General features: G+C 47.1%; 1 protein-coding gene across 1 annotated transcript in view; it reads left to right on the top strand.

Annotated features, from left to right (window-relative positions):
• The window catches only part of LOC126517948 (uncharacterized), a 62,749-nt gene extending 51,781 nt beyond the window's left edge, over positions 1-10,968 (top strand). Inside the window, exon 3 of the mRNA XM_050167778.3 lies at positions 8,252-10,968. The gene's annotated coding sequence lies outside the window, so the exon portion shown is untranslated. The remainder of the gene's footprint in view (positions 1-8,251) is intronic.
• The last annotated feature ends 2,361 nt before the right edge of the window (positions 10,969-13,329 follow it).

The raw sequence follows: 13,329 nt of genomic DNA on the forward strand, positions 1-13,329 counted from the left end.
CTTTTGCTCTTGCAGTCTCCACGGAAACATGAGATCACTTTTAATGCAGTTGTTGCGGATATGCGTTGAGCACGGTGCGACGATGTTCGTTCGGGAAATATAGAAACGTACATTTGAGAGAGAGAGAGAGAGAGAGAGAGAGAGAGAGCAAACATTGGCAGATGGCGTTCTATAGCTAAGTTGCAGGGATCCCTTGGAGTCGGTCGTGCCATAAAGTAGAATGGACAACCGTTGGTCGGTCATAGCCGTGAAGTATATTCGAAGTGAATAATGAAGTGCTGCCCAGCTGTACAAAACTCGGTATAGAAATCATCTTGTCTTTTCTACTGACGGTACACTGTAGATATAGAAGTTTTAAGGAAGTGAAAAAAAAATGATTAAGCAGATGTAAACAAAACATTAGACTGAAAAGCACGTATAACATATATGATTAGATCAAGCAGGCTAGGTGACTATACGCCACTGCCTTTTTTTCTTCTTCATTTCTTTCCTCAGTCATAGTCTAAGAGGAGGCTGAGACAAACGGTGAACAATGCATGACGGGGTCTCGGCCCCCGTTACATAAGTACACAAGAATGTAGTATTTAACAATTCAGGCAGACAGGTTACGCGCACTTAGAAACAAATCCAATTGCCTAACTTGAAACGGTTAACAACTGTTTAGGGTCAAACAACAAATATTAACAAAACTGCGAGAGCAAGATTAAGAGCATGCAAATTACACCTGACACTCAGAGGGAATTCCACTAAACGATCCTGGCTTATCGCCTATAGGGTGCCGCGCTCCTAAGCACGAGGTTGCGGGATCAAATCCCGGCTGCGGTGGCCGCATTTCGATGGGGGCGAAATGCAAAAAAACTCTCGTGTCCCGTACGTTGGGGTGGCTTGTCTAAGATCCCCCTCGTGGTCAAAATTAATCCGGAGTCTCGCAGTACGGCGCGCCTCATAATCAAATGGCGGTTTTGACACCTAAAGCCCCAGAATTCATTTCAATAAACCACCGTTATCATCGAGCAGAGTTAAATAAAGAAAGACAGTGAAAAAAACATAAAATAAAACCGTACAACTTAGCAAATTCTCTAGGTATCCGATGGATGGATGAATGGATGCAAAACTTTAATGAAAGTCCTGAGGTACGCGAATCAGCGCGCTGCGGGCCGCTCCCACGTTGGGACAGTCAGGCCATGCCCGACCGCCGCATCGTGGGCCCTCTGGACAGCCCATATATAGTTGCGCCCCGGCATCGGGGCTCTTGATAGCGGAGAGCCACTTGTCCTCGTTGATTTGTTCTGTGCCTCGTAACGAGGGGCAACGTCAGAGCATATGGTCTAGGCTAGCGATGTCATTGCTCTGCCTGCAAGAACTAGTGGCATAGGTGTCGGGATAAAGCTTGTGGAATAAAACCGGGCTGGGATACGAGCCTGTTTGCAATAATCTGAGGGTCAATGCCTGCGCTAGCATTTTTAGATTGTGATGATTGGGATGGTCTCGGCAGCTACGCGGGTGCGTGTCACGGGCGAACTTGCACACTCCCATTTTCCAAAGTGACATTTCCGCACCTCGTGTATCTCATAAACTTGCGATTTCGTGCACGCTGTGACGCGCTCGCGTACGCTCAACGCACCTCGAGTTTTTTGTTAGATAGCTCCAAAGTAGGTGAAGTCCGCCTATAGTGTGATGCTATAAGAAGATGCGCGGCCGATGGCGGGATCGAATTTGTCTTCCCGCACTGCAGCAACGACCGCTAACGCTTTGAGACACTATGCTTGACTGTACTGCCTCCGGAATTGGCCCACATTTCGTCGGACGGACACCTACAATGTGGTTGAGGTCTGCGTATAAGGCTATCACATTAAAGATGATGCAAATCTAACGTGCGTTTTGGAATCTATATGGGAAGCGATCGCTTTGTCATGTACTGCTGGGTGTGTGTGTGTGTGTGCGCGTGTGCGTGCGTGCGTGTGTGTGTGCGTGTGTGCGTGTGTGCGTGCGTGTGTGTGTGTGTGTGTGTGTGTGTGTGTGTGTGTGTGTGTGTGTGTGTGTGTGTGTGTGTGTGTGTGTGTGTGTGTGTGTGTGTGTGTGTGTGTGTGTGTGTGCGCGCATGCGTCTTCAAACAGATAATAGGCCCACAAAGCTGTTCTACTGCATTTCTTTTAAACCTACATGACCCAATCATCTTCTGCGGTACTCGAGATGTGCAAAAACGAATTTACGAACGGCAAGCTTTGTGAATTTGGCCACTGTTAATGACTGCTAGCGACGTCTCTATGTTGCGCTGCGTTCTAGGTTTCCGTGCGTCAACACCAAAACAACAACAACAACAACGCCGACTGACTCCAATACGCTTGATAAGTTCCCGCCGGCGTATGCCAAGCTTGCGGCACACGACCACATCCGGGCGGGCGGCGAGCGCGGTGCCTGCCACGCTTTGAGGGCAAGCGAAACCGGCGTCCCGTTTTACGTGCCCATTCTGCACGGCTCGTCGTCGCGCGGCCGCAGTGCTCTCGAACCGCGGCGCCAGGCGGCCCGCGTGAGGACGTGTACCGGCGCTGGTTTCCTGCATGTCGCCCTTGAAACGAAGGCCACGCACTATTTGTCGCCAGGAACGCTGATGGTCGCCGCGCATCCTCCATTAAGAGGCTACGCTCGCTCGCTTCTGTCTCGCGTGCGCGCGACTCTCTTCGTACGTCCGACGCTGTTCGCGAAATATGCGCGCGGGGCTGCACGTATACCCGTGTTTACTCGAATTTAAGCCGGCCTCGAATCTGAGGCGACAGCTACTAGGTCGAGCGCGAGCAGACTGAAGTAATTGAAGGGGAATGTACAGAAAGCTAAGGAAACTGAGGAACTCTTAGGTCCACTCGTAAAGTTATGCGGTGGGGTGACTGCACCGAATAACTAGACCATGCTTTCCAACTCTGATGCCCTTGATGAGACTATACCTGTGTGCTGATCAACAAGGGCTAAATGAGGGATGTCGCTTGGCACAATGTTTCGACAAGAATACTCGTCTTCCTCAAGGATTGTGACTTAATTGTGGTAAAATATGTTCAATGTTTGTTGTTATGGTCATCTTATTTTCACCTTCTTTCTTTCGTGGTAGGTTTTAAGACTTTGCGATAGCCACTCTTAAAGAGGCCGATCTACCGATTTTTCTCTACTTAAAAAAAAAAGTACTAAAGCGACCGCTTAATCATGATACGAACACCGACTGCCAATGAAATTAGACGCGCAGGCGTTTGTGGCAACAACCTTCTTGCAATCGATGTATGTATGACTCGTGTGTCATATCAATGGCCCATTCTCTAAAATTTGAAGTTGCAAGAGGCTAAATATAACATCGGTGGCCCCTGCGACAGTGGACTGCGCATCACGAGTCGCATTTATTAGCTGCAGGGGGCGCCACAGTCTCGTCAGCGATACGTCCAGAGGACAGCGCCGGCTATTGGAGCGAATAATTGTTACGCAAACTTAGTTTACGCTCGAACCTTGTCAAATTTTGTACAAATGTAAATCAGGTTTGAAGAATACCCCAGCATCAGCAATGTTGCCGTAGGGTCAAAGCTGGTATAGAGTTCAGGTTTGCTAGCAACGTAAGCCGTTTCAAAGCGACAAAGTTTAATGATATCTGGAGAGGTGAGCCTATGGCGACAGGCCTCACGAGCTGCTTCACGTGAGCTTGTAAAGTACGATAGAAAGGGAGGGAGACTGCGTACGCACTCACGCGCGCGCAATATGCACTAAAATAAAAGTTATTTGCAGGCTCTCATCCTGACACCTTTATGTCCGCGGAACAGTTAGCGCTACTAGGAGAGTAATTGCATGCTCCATACTTAAATCCACTTTCCAAATTTGAAGAAAAGAGCGCTGCGAAGACGCGGACTAAAAGAGGAACATGTACGACGGACAAGGCGCATGTTCCTCTTTTAGTCCGCGTCTTCGTAGCGCTCTTTTCTTCAAGTATGCATAACCAACTCGCCCACATCAAGCTTCTGCCACTTTCCAAAGTTTTCCCACTTTCCGGTGGAGCATGACAACTATCGACCACCGTAGTTTACAGACACGCTGAAAAATAATTCTAGGTCACGAAACATTACTTAATTACGCTTCTGCAACAGGCAAAACATCCGTTGTTCCACTGAGAACGACGCTTGCTAAGCTAGGAAAGACGCAAGGAGAAAGTGAAATCGGCGACGTCATGAAGTTCCCGCACCACCATGCCATGACATCATTAAATAGGCAGTGTCTACTTCGGTCCATCAAAGGTTTATGGCTAAATAAGTATCACAACGCATTGTAAACGGACCACACAAGTAATCCCATCAGGATTCAAAAGCTCCTGGGCGAAAACGGCCCATATACGAGAGGATAGTTTGGAATCGGTTACGTCACGCAGCCGTCACACGATGACGTCACTAAACAAACGAAAACAGAGTTCTAAAAAAAAAGAAAGCAATACTGTACCATTCTAAGCTGATTTAATGTTTCCCTCCATGGTTTCGCTTTAAATATGGGAAAAGTGGTTAGTCCCGCAAAAGGAGTTGTTGACCATATCCCCCTTTATTTTTTCGTAGAATGTCGAGAATACTCCGACTCCTGAGCTTGAACTTTCGCATTTTGCAGAAAAAGTTATATCAGGTTACGTTCGAGCGAATGCGGCATAGAGGCCCTCTTGATGGTTCCAGCGTGCGACGGCGTCAAACCCCACCCTCCTCTTATAATGCCACTCTGCCAACAACGCAGCGAGCAGCAGTGGCTCTGTTCCTCTGCGATAGGCGGTCGTATGCCGCTGCGGTGATTAGGTGCCGCATTTTTACTGGCGGTTGTTCCGTGAGAGGTTTCTTTCATACCTTTTTTTGCTCTTTGATGCGCTCAGCTTATTACGCCGGGCTAGCGAAAACAAGTTTTATGCTCGCCCATTTCGCTGCGGCGTTATGAGGCCGCTACGCGGTGGAAGCGTTCCTCCCACAGGGACGAGTGCATGCGAAAACGAGACTCCCGGTGGCAGCAGAGTAAAATGGAAAGCAAGTGGTGATCTTGCGTCAGGAGAGTGAAAGGAGGCGGGGGGGGGGGGGGGGGGGGGGGGAGGCTGAGCTCGTGAGGTGCATTGCTGTGCGGAGGGGCATGTGGGGGAGTTATTACGATGCGTTTCCTGGACTCTGTTGCGGAACATTGGCATTTTTGCATGCACTCGCAGAATTCGCACAATTTTGGAATTCTGGCATGCAATGAAACATTACGTTTCGTTACGTTACGTTACGTTACGAAACGTTACGTTAAGTCTCAGCCTTGGGAGCAGCAGGCACCGCGGGTACAAGCACCAGAGCAGGCAAGAATGACCACCGGTACTTTTTGTAATCCTGCATTATAAATGGCGCCGTTCTTCCTAAATAAAGCCAAATGAAACATATTCCAGTCCAATGGCCCGCCGTGGTTGCTCAGTGGCTGTGGTGCTGGGCTGCTGAGCACGAGGTCGCAGGATCGAATCCCGGCCACGGCGGCCGCATATCGATGGGGACGAAATGCGAAAACGCCCGTGTACTTAGATTTAGGTGCACGTTAAGGAACTCCGGGTGGTCGAAATTTCCGGAGTCCTCCACTACGGCGTGCCTCATAATCAGAAAGTGGTTTTGGCACGTAAAACCCCATAATTTTTTTTTTAAAGTCCAGTCGATTGTACTACAACAGTGCGAAAAGTGAAGAAGCCCGTACGAAGGTGGGATCCAGTCAGCTTGAATAGTTTTCGTCCTGCACGTTTACTTCGCAGTTTGAAGCTAACTGCGACATCATCACGTAATATACATGCGTCTATTAGTGGAAGCCATCGCAAGCAAACGAAGGCTCACCAATGAGCACCAACGGAATAATTACGCAATCCTAGCAATGACTAAAAGCTCTTTTTATAAGCGATAACGCTAAGTTACCAGAGGCCCCTAAAAATTATGCAGGTCAGACGCACGTGTTGAATCTACGTGAAGCGAAGCTTTGGTGATTGGTGATGCCTATTTGATGCTGCACAAATACTTATTTGGTTTGGTTTGGTTTCGTTCGATAAGTTTTATGTACGAACCACAGTGAGACATGCCTATTCCAGAGGAATTGCCAAGGACGAGCGCACATCTAGTGCCGCACACTGAGCGGCTAAATCAAGTCATATCAAATAAATTAAACCAAGGACTCCGCCAAACATTGTTTCCCATTCTGTTAACAGATAGGTGTTCTTTAGAGATGCCTTTGAGCCGACACTATACGTTCAAGTTTTACGTCGGAAGGTATTTTTTTGGCTGCACAGAACAAATGTGGGAGTACTTGGTCAACATTCAAGTGTCCATATAAGCTACTTCGCGGATACTTTCGTGTAACCTGCGTATTTGTGTGCACGAAATACATCCTGCGAGATCTTGACCGACCCAACAGCCAGACGACCACGCCGAACCAGGGAAAGTATAGGCAAATAAAACTTGGCCTAAATATAAACCTCCCGCACTCGTCCTGCGCCAGTCATTAGTTATTCGGTTCATGCATGCAAGTGAGAATCAAAAGAGCCAATGCACATCTATACGTCTGAAATGAACAACCTCCAAGGTAAGCGCAAGAGGGATGGCAAGTCTGTGTGGCATCGCCTGACTGTTTTTCACGTCTGACTGTTGAATGCGCATCGATAGCACGACATGCTTGAGATAATTTTGTGTAATGAATTTCTTTTTCTGCGCACACAACTTTATATCGTAAGATAGCGTATGCGTGTTGATGCAAGTTATTGTTCTGCGTTATGAAATTATATGTATATCGGGGTATAAATTCACCCAAATATGCGTTTTTTTTTTCTCTCTCGCATCTGTTAGTTATTTTTACGAACATTGTCAGCCATTGTTTTCCCATTCTGCTACACATGATAAGGACTAACCTCTAGTCAAGCCGCTGTTTGATTCAGATTCTTGGGACTTGTCCCATCTTGTATTTCAAGAAAGATAAAGTTGACTTGATCTTGGTACGTAAAAAAGAGAAAAAAAAAGAGAACTCTGCCTTCTTTATTGCACATAAAGTCTGTATACTGTTTACAAATAGTCCACGTATTCGTGCCTCTACATTTCTTGTCAAATCTGATTTTCGTTGTACGTTTTATCTAAGCTATACCATCTGCAAACGTACGTTGGAACTCTATAAACAAGTGGACCGAAGGAAATTAGACTTGCTAGCGACCTTTTTTCTCTTGACAATTCATGTACGTTATATAAAGGTGTTCTGGATGAAAGGTCTGTAATTCATTTTAAAAAATGAAAAGAAAAAAGATTACCCGCATGCGACGTCTATCACATATTTTATTTCTTTCATGTATGAGGGACACCTGCGAAATGTACATTTGCGTATACGGTCAACATTGGCCACTTTGCAGTTTATCTCGATTTCGTGATTTCTACGTGAACTGGGGTTCTTCTATGCTGGTAAACGTGAAATGCGTAGTGTCATTACTGAATCTGCGCGTTAGAGCGAGCGTTGCAGATTATGCCTTTTGCTTGCTCCTGCTTGATCATGCTAAGCCCAAGGGCGCGGGATCTAATCCCGGCCACGGCTGCCACTGAGTATGAACCAAGTATGAGGTGCCCACCAAGCCACGTCCTGTGCCGATTTAAGTTTTAGATGGCGGCATAAGTACGACGTTATATCGTCGGCAAACGTTCTACTGGTGGAAATTTTGAGCTCTACTGTGGCATAAACTCCCATTTCAGAGCTACAAGACTGCGTGGATTGCCAGGCTAGTATGATTTCTCTCGAGACTCCTAGTTCGTAAACTTTTGTATTCGCACCCTATTGGACGATTAGCACCGTGTTACAGATGCGTCACGGGCGAAGTTTACCTAGTACTTCCTTATATGCGTATGGACTATGCATGTCCTAAGTTTCCGGGGTACTAGCCAGAGCGACTATAGCACTGTTTCCGACTCGTGTGCCTGTCGTTTTATAGCTAGCTGCGTAGCCTGGTTGTGTGACGGCTGCTGTATCTGCATAGTTTGAAGGTGTACTGAACTGAAGAGCACACTGAGATTCATGATGCGCAGTCCAGAAGTGAGCACTCGACGTGCGATCAGCCTGAAAGATTTGGACGAGACTAGCTAAAAGAAAAAAAAGCAATCAAGCAAGAATCTCTATTAAATGTCCACATCTTGGCTTTGTTGTTTATGCTACAAATTGTGTGCCACATTACTATTCGTTTGTGTCATTTTTCTCTTCCTTTTTTTGCGTTGTGCAGATACAACGTCCCGGTGCTAGCGCGGAGGGGCGTCCATTGCTCAAGTGCTGCGTCGGCTCAGAACCGAGGCCGCCTGCCACACGACCAAAGATGGCGATACTCCTCCTCCTTCTCGTTTTCGCCCCGTGTCTCTCTCTCCCTGTCTCTGCGATGGCAGCGACCGCGTGGACCACACTCTACTTACTACTATACCACTCACGTCCAAGGACACGAGCCCAGCGGTATGAGAAAGATGCGCCTCCGCTCACCGACTCAAAAGCCTGCATCACCACCGCACTCTGTCTACTGCTATAATGCCCTGGAAGGAATGTACTCACGGGACACATTTCTCACCATCCCAAGAAACGCGATGGTGTGCTACTCTCCAGGCAAGAGAGATTACGAGCTGCGTGAAACGGCGTTCCCCTTTCCTTTCTACGCCGTTTCTTATGTCATGATGCTGATGCGTGGTATGCACTCAGTGCCTCGTGCAGTGTCAAGGAAAAAAAGAGAACGCACTGCTCACAGCACGCGCGCGTCGCCACCAAAGACAAGGTAGCAGCGTACAGCACTGCATGGTCGAAACAACGATCACTTCTGTGGGACTGCATTCCTCGCTGTCTGCTATGATGTAACGTGGTACAGCGTGGCGCCTCGCACAGTGCCCACGAGGAAACACCTCAAGAAGGTCACGCGCGACTGTCTCCTACCAAGAAAAACACAGCGGCAGACAACGAGTAATGTGGCAAGTCAACACGTCTGCGAAAGTTCGTTTTTCGCAGGCCTTCAACGACGCCACCGTCGTAGTGCTACTTCAGAGTGCGGTGTCGGTAGCCAGCAGACCGCGTGCACGCGCTGTTTTTCGCCAGTCCTGGATCGACAATGGCCTTCTGTGTTTCCGGATTACGAGAACGCGAGCTCACGGGACTCCGTTCAGAAGTCTCGAAGCGCGTCACGTTTAACTGCAGTGCCTGACGAACTGAGCTTGGTTTGCAGTGTAAAGCCAAATGCTACGATCCGAGGGCCTAAGTATATCCAGCAGTCTAACAAGCAAGTGCCGTGGTGTCGTGTCCTGAAGAAATCGAAGCAAGTCAGGAGTTCGGAAGCTTTGAAGATGGAAACTTGAAGCCATAGTGAGGGTGATCGAATATCGGTTGCATCAGGCTTGACCCAACATTTGGACGAAGGGTCAGGTGTCCCTTTGTCGAAATGTTGGATCCAACCGCTGTTGTGTCCCGAAGAGTATAGTGTGAGCAGTGGGCGAGGTTGTTACGGTCAATGAACGTGTTAGCGTAACATCCGACTCGGAGATGGGTTACTGAAACGCTCGATTCAGCCTATACTCAGCTTTAGAGTTCGGGGATTTGGCTTGGCCAGCCGAGTGTGTCGGATGCGAATGCGTCGTTCTGACTTAGAGGACTGGAGGAGCGGGCCACGTGATCGCAATGTTCAACACTTTTGGCATGTGAAAAATAGTGGTTTCTCAACGCACAGGCTCTGGTCAGCGGTAAATTATACTCGCGTGCGTTGGCAGTTTTTTCTCTCTCTATCGGTTCCTGAGACGTAGTCTTTCAATGGTAGAAGGCCTAAGACAGCTGTCATCAAAGCTTCAGTGATTGATCTCCCACAGAGGTAACGGTATGATTAAGGCACCGCGGTAGAAGCGTAATCGAAGGAGCAGATGTAACGAATTTTTTTTTTTTAATTTTTACTGCGAGTTTTCTCACGACCAATTTGTCCTTTATGTAGAAACAACATATTTCATGTGGGCCATATTAGAGAAGTGACAATACAACAGCGCACGTGGCTTATCTTTCTATATGAGCAGACTTAATGCCGTAAATAAAATTGTCGCTGAATTGAGAAACCGATTTCTTTACTCGATTCACTACGGCAGATAATACTCTCGAAGCCAATCACAAACCTGTCTGTTCACACTTGAGAAAGTTTTTGAACTGCAGTCGTTCCTCCTCACTAGATATAGGCCTTTAAACAAGGATGTTTTGGGATGATGCTTTGGGCGGTGCTAGATAGCCTGGTCTGCGTGGTATCAAAGGAAACGAAAAAAAAATCTCCGATTAAGGGGCGTTCTCTCTGAAGCGTCCTGGACTTTCCTCGTGCATCGTTGCAGCTCACCATTCAACGCTCGGAGGGCCCTTGACGTTCGATGCAGCACAGAAGCAAGGTGTGCGAAATCATTGCAATAGATATATATGAACAGAGACTACTGGTGCAGCGAGTGTTATGGAAGACTGTTTCGCGTCACGGCGCGAGTCGTGTCATACGTCCAGCGACTGCAGAACACCTTATTCTGTGGACCGTGCTGCTGTGAGCAGGCTGCTGTCCGTTTGTGCGTGTGTGTGTGCCGAGGTGTGCCGTGAGTGTTGCCCAGGATTGCGCTCTTTGGTGTCACCAGGCGGAGCGGCGTGGACAAAAAAACCAGCCTGTGGATTGATATACTCGGATCCTATCGACGTGAAAAAATTACATGTGCGTCTGTGCGCGTTTGTGAAAGAGTGTCGGTGCCTTTTACGTCTTAGAATTTTGTGGCCTTAAGTCCGGCGAGACATGGACGCTTTCTGTTTTGATTTACTTTATTTTCTTTTCCTTGACGAGACACTCCGGAGAAAGTGTAAGCTTACTCACTCAATATTGACTGTCGAGCCTCTCCGGTGGCGAAGATAGCCGCCGATATCTTGAGAGCGAGTTCAATAAATGAACGAGTGTATTTATTGTTACCCACACGCTTCGCTCCAGTCTTTCTTGCCCGGTTCTCGGAGCGTTGAAGGCGCAAATACACGCTTTGACGCTCATGCGGACTATCTACGAGTAGTCTGTGTGAGGTGTGATCAGTTTTTTGTGAGCATGGATTCGTTGGACAGATACGGTACTTGTAGCGCAAAAATTAATAAGGCCTCATTCAAGAAACAGGCTGCCTTATCACATAACAGACGTAGAGGCGCATACGGCTGCCACAATACAGGGGACGTAGATAGAAGACCGACGCAATCACGGGGCTTTGTGACTCTGCGAGAGAAACGTTCATGGTGCTGCACGCGGTGACAATTCGATACCTAATAATATAGTACGACGCAGGAGTACATTCGCAATGATTACATCGCTATCGACATGTTTATGTCAGCAGGCAAGTGAAACATAGTCACCTATACGAGTAAAAGTTCCGCACGCTTTGATTCAATGTAAAGTTACAAAACGTCATCGCGAAGCTGGTGTTCCGGAGTACGTTTGCGCCGTGCTAAAGTTTGCTAATATGGTACCTAAAACAGTCGGTTTGACGGAGACAAAACGCTTGGTCTCGACAGAGACAAAACACACAACGCGGTCGATGTGCTTGATTGCTTTATCTGTTCGCTTTTTTAAACGTACTGCGGCGCTGTTTCGGCAGGACTGGTCAACCACATGTCAAAAGAAAAGGTTGATATCACTTTCAGTGTACAGCACGTGTCGTACTAATGCCTCTGACAGGTAATCTATTGTAACTATAGCCCATATTTTGAATGAGACTATATTAACGTTAATTATACTAGCAGTCAAACAGAAGAGAGAGCTGTTGTGTTTAGTCGGCACAGTGCAGTCGACCCGGAGATTCTGGGATAAAAAAAAAAAAATCATGTGGAAGTTCTCTTGGCTTCTAGTGCGCAAGCGCCACGAGGATGAATCTACAATATCTGATGTTTAGGTAACGTGGGTGTTTCACGTAAATTGAACAAAACTTTAAAAATAGAATGGCACAGCCTAGACGACGGGCATATTTATGGCTGTCGTTTAGAGTTACGTAGTCTATTTTTTTGAAGAGGAATTATATAGGTCATTGTTTAGGTTTAATTATGTAACATTTTCAATAACATATTTAGGACACAAGTAATGTTTGAATAGTTGTAGAGCATTTTAATAAGCACCCAATGAAGTTGTTTCCCTGGCGTTAAAACTTACGTGGTCCTTCGCGTGCTCTGAAGAAAGACCGCAAAGTATGACAAAATGAGGTAACTGCACTCTTGGGCACCTGGATGGAAGTGTTCTCAATCCTGTTTCAGCAGCAACAACAACAACAAATATCGAGCTTTGACATTGAGAGAGAGAGAGAGAGAGAGAGAGAATGGGCGGTCCAGGCGTCCAGCGCACATCAGCACTTTCGTTTCGAAGATCGAAATCCCCCACGATGCTAAATAATAAGACAGGCCAGCACAGAGCACTGATGCCAACGATAGAGTTTCATATGCTTACTCGATGGAACTGTGTCTGTGGGATCTCCAAACAGGGCGCTTCAGCCAGCATGGGAATGATGGCTATACATGCATTTGGCTAAACTTCGTTCTTCTGGCTTTAAAAGGCTCCGTGTTTTCGGGAACTAATTATTTCCAACAAAGTACACTGCAGAAGCGTTAGTATTCGGGCTGGTTGGTTCGTGATTACAGTGGAAACAGCTAAAAAGAAAACAGCACAGGAATTGAGAAAAAGCCACACAAGAGCGCTGAATAAGAACCAAATGCTTATTCTTTGGAGCAACATATGTAGGTACCACATTGAAAGAACCAGAAAACACGCGAAGTGAGCATGCTTTGAAGTAAAAAGCAGGTAATCACTCCGATAAGAACGAAATTTCCTATGGAAGAAGTGACGGAAAGCTTACACGATCATCGCCTCTCTTCTAAATGTGGGAGGCTTCATAGATTAGTAGTGTGTGCTCATTATGATAGTTTGAAAGTATGGCGCAATATTTAAAAAGCGACTCACAGACACACTCAACACAATGCAATGGACAGGTGAATATCCCTTCCTTGCTTACTGACCTTATTTGAGTGTTCGCGCATGCGGTCATTCACACAACGCCCCGTTTCTCCGACATAGAAACGTCGGACAAATTACCGCAGAAGCTTTCAGGTGATAATATGAACAATCTCTCGGCAGTGCCCATGACAACCGTTTGTTTGTTTTAAATGGGTTGCCGAGGAAAGGTTGCCGCAAGAAGTACTTTGGCTAACGGTGTGCTAACTGGGACCGGTTGGTACGTATTTTTGCGAAGGAACATTGCTTGAGAACAGGGCAAGGGAGGCGATACACACGGGGGCTGTACTAGC

The sequence above is a fragment of the Dermacentor andersoni genome, chromosome 11, assembly GCF_023375885.2.
Source record: "Dermacentor andersoni chromosome 11, qqDerAnde1_hic_scaffold, whole genome shotgun sequence".
Classification (NCBI taxonomy): Eukaryota; Metazoa; Arthropoda; class Arachnida; order Ixodida; family Ixodidae; genus Dermacentor; species Dermacentor andersoni.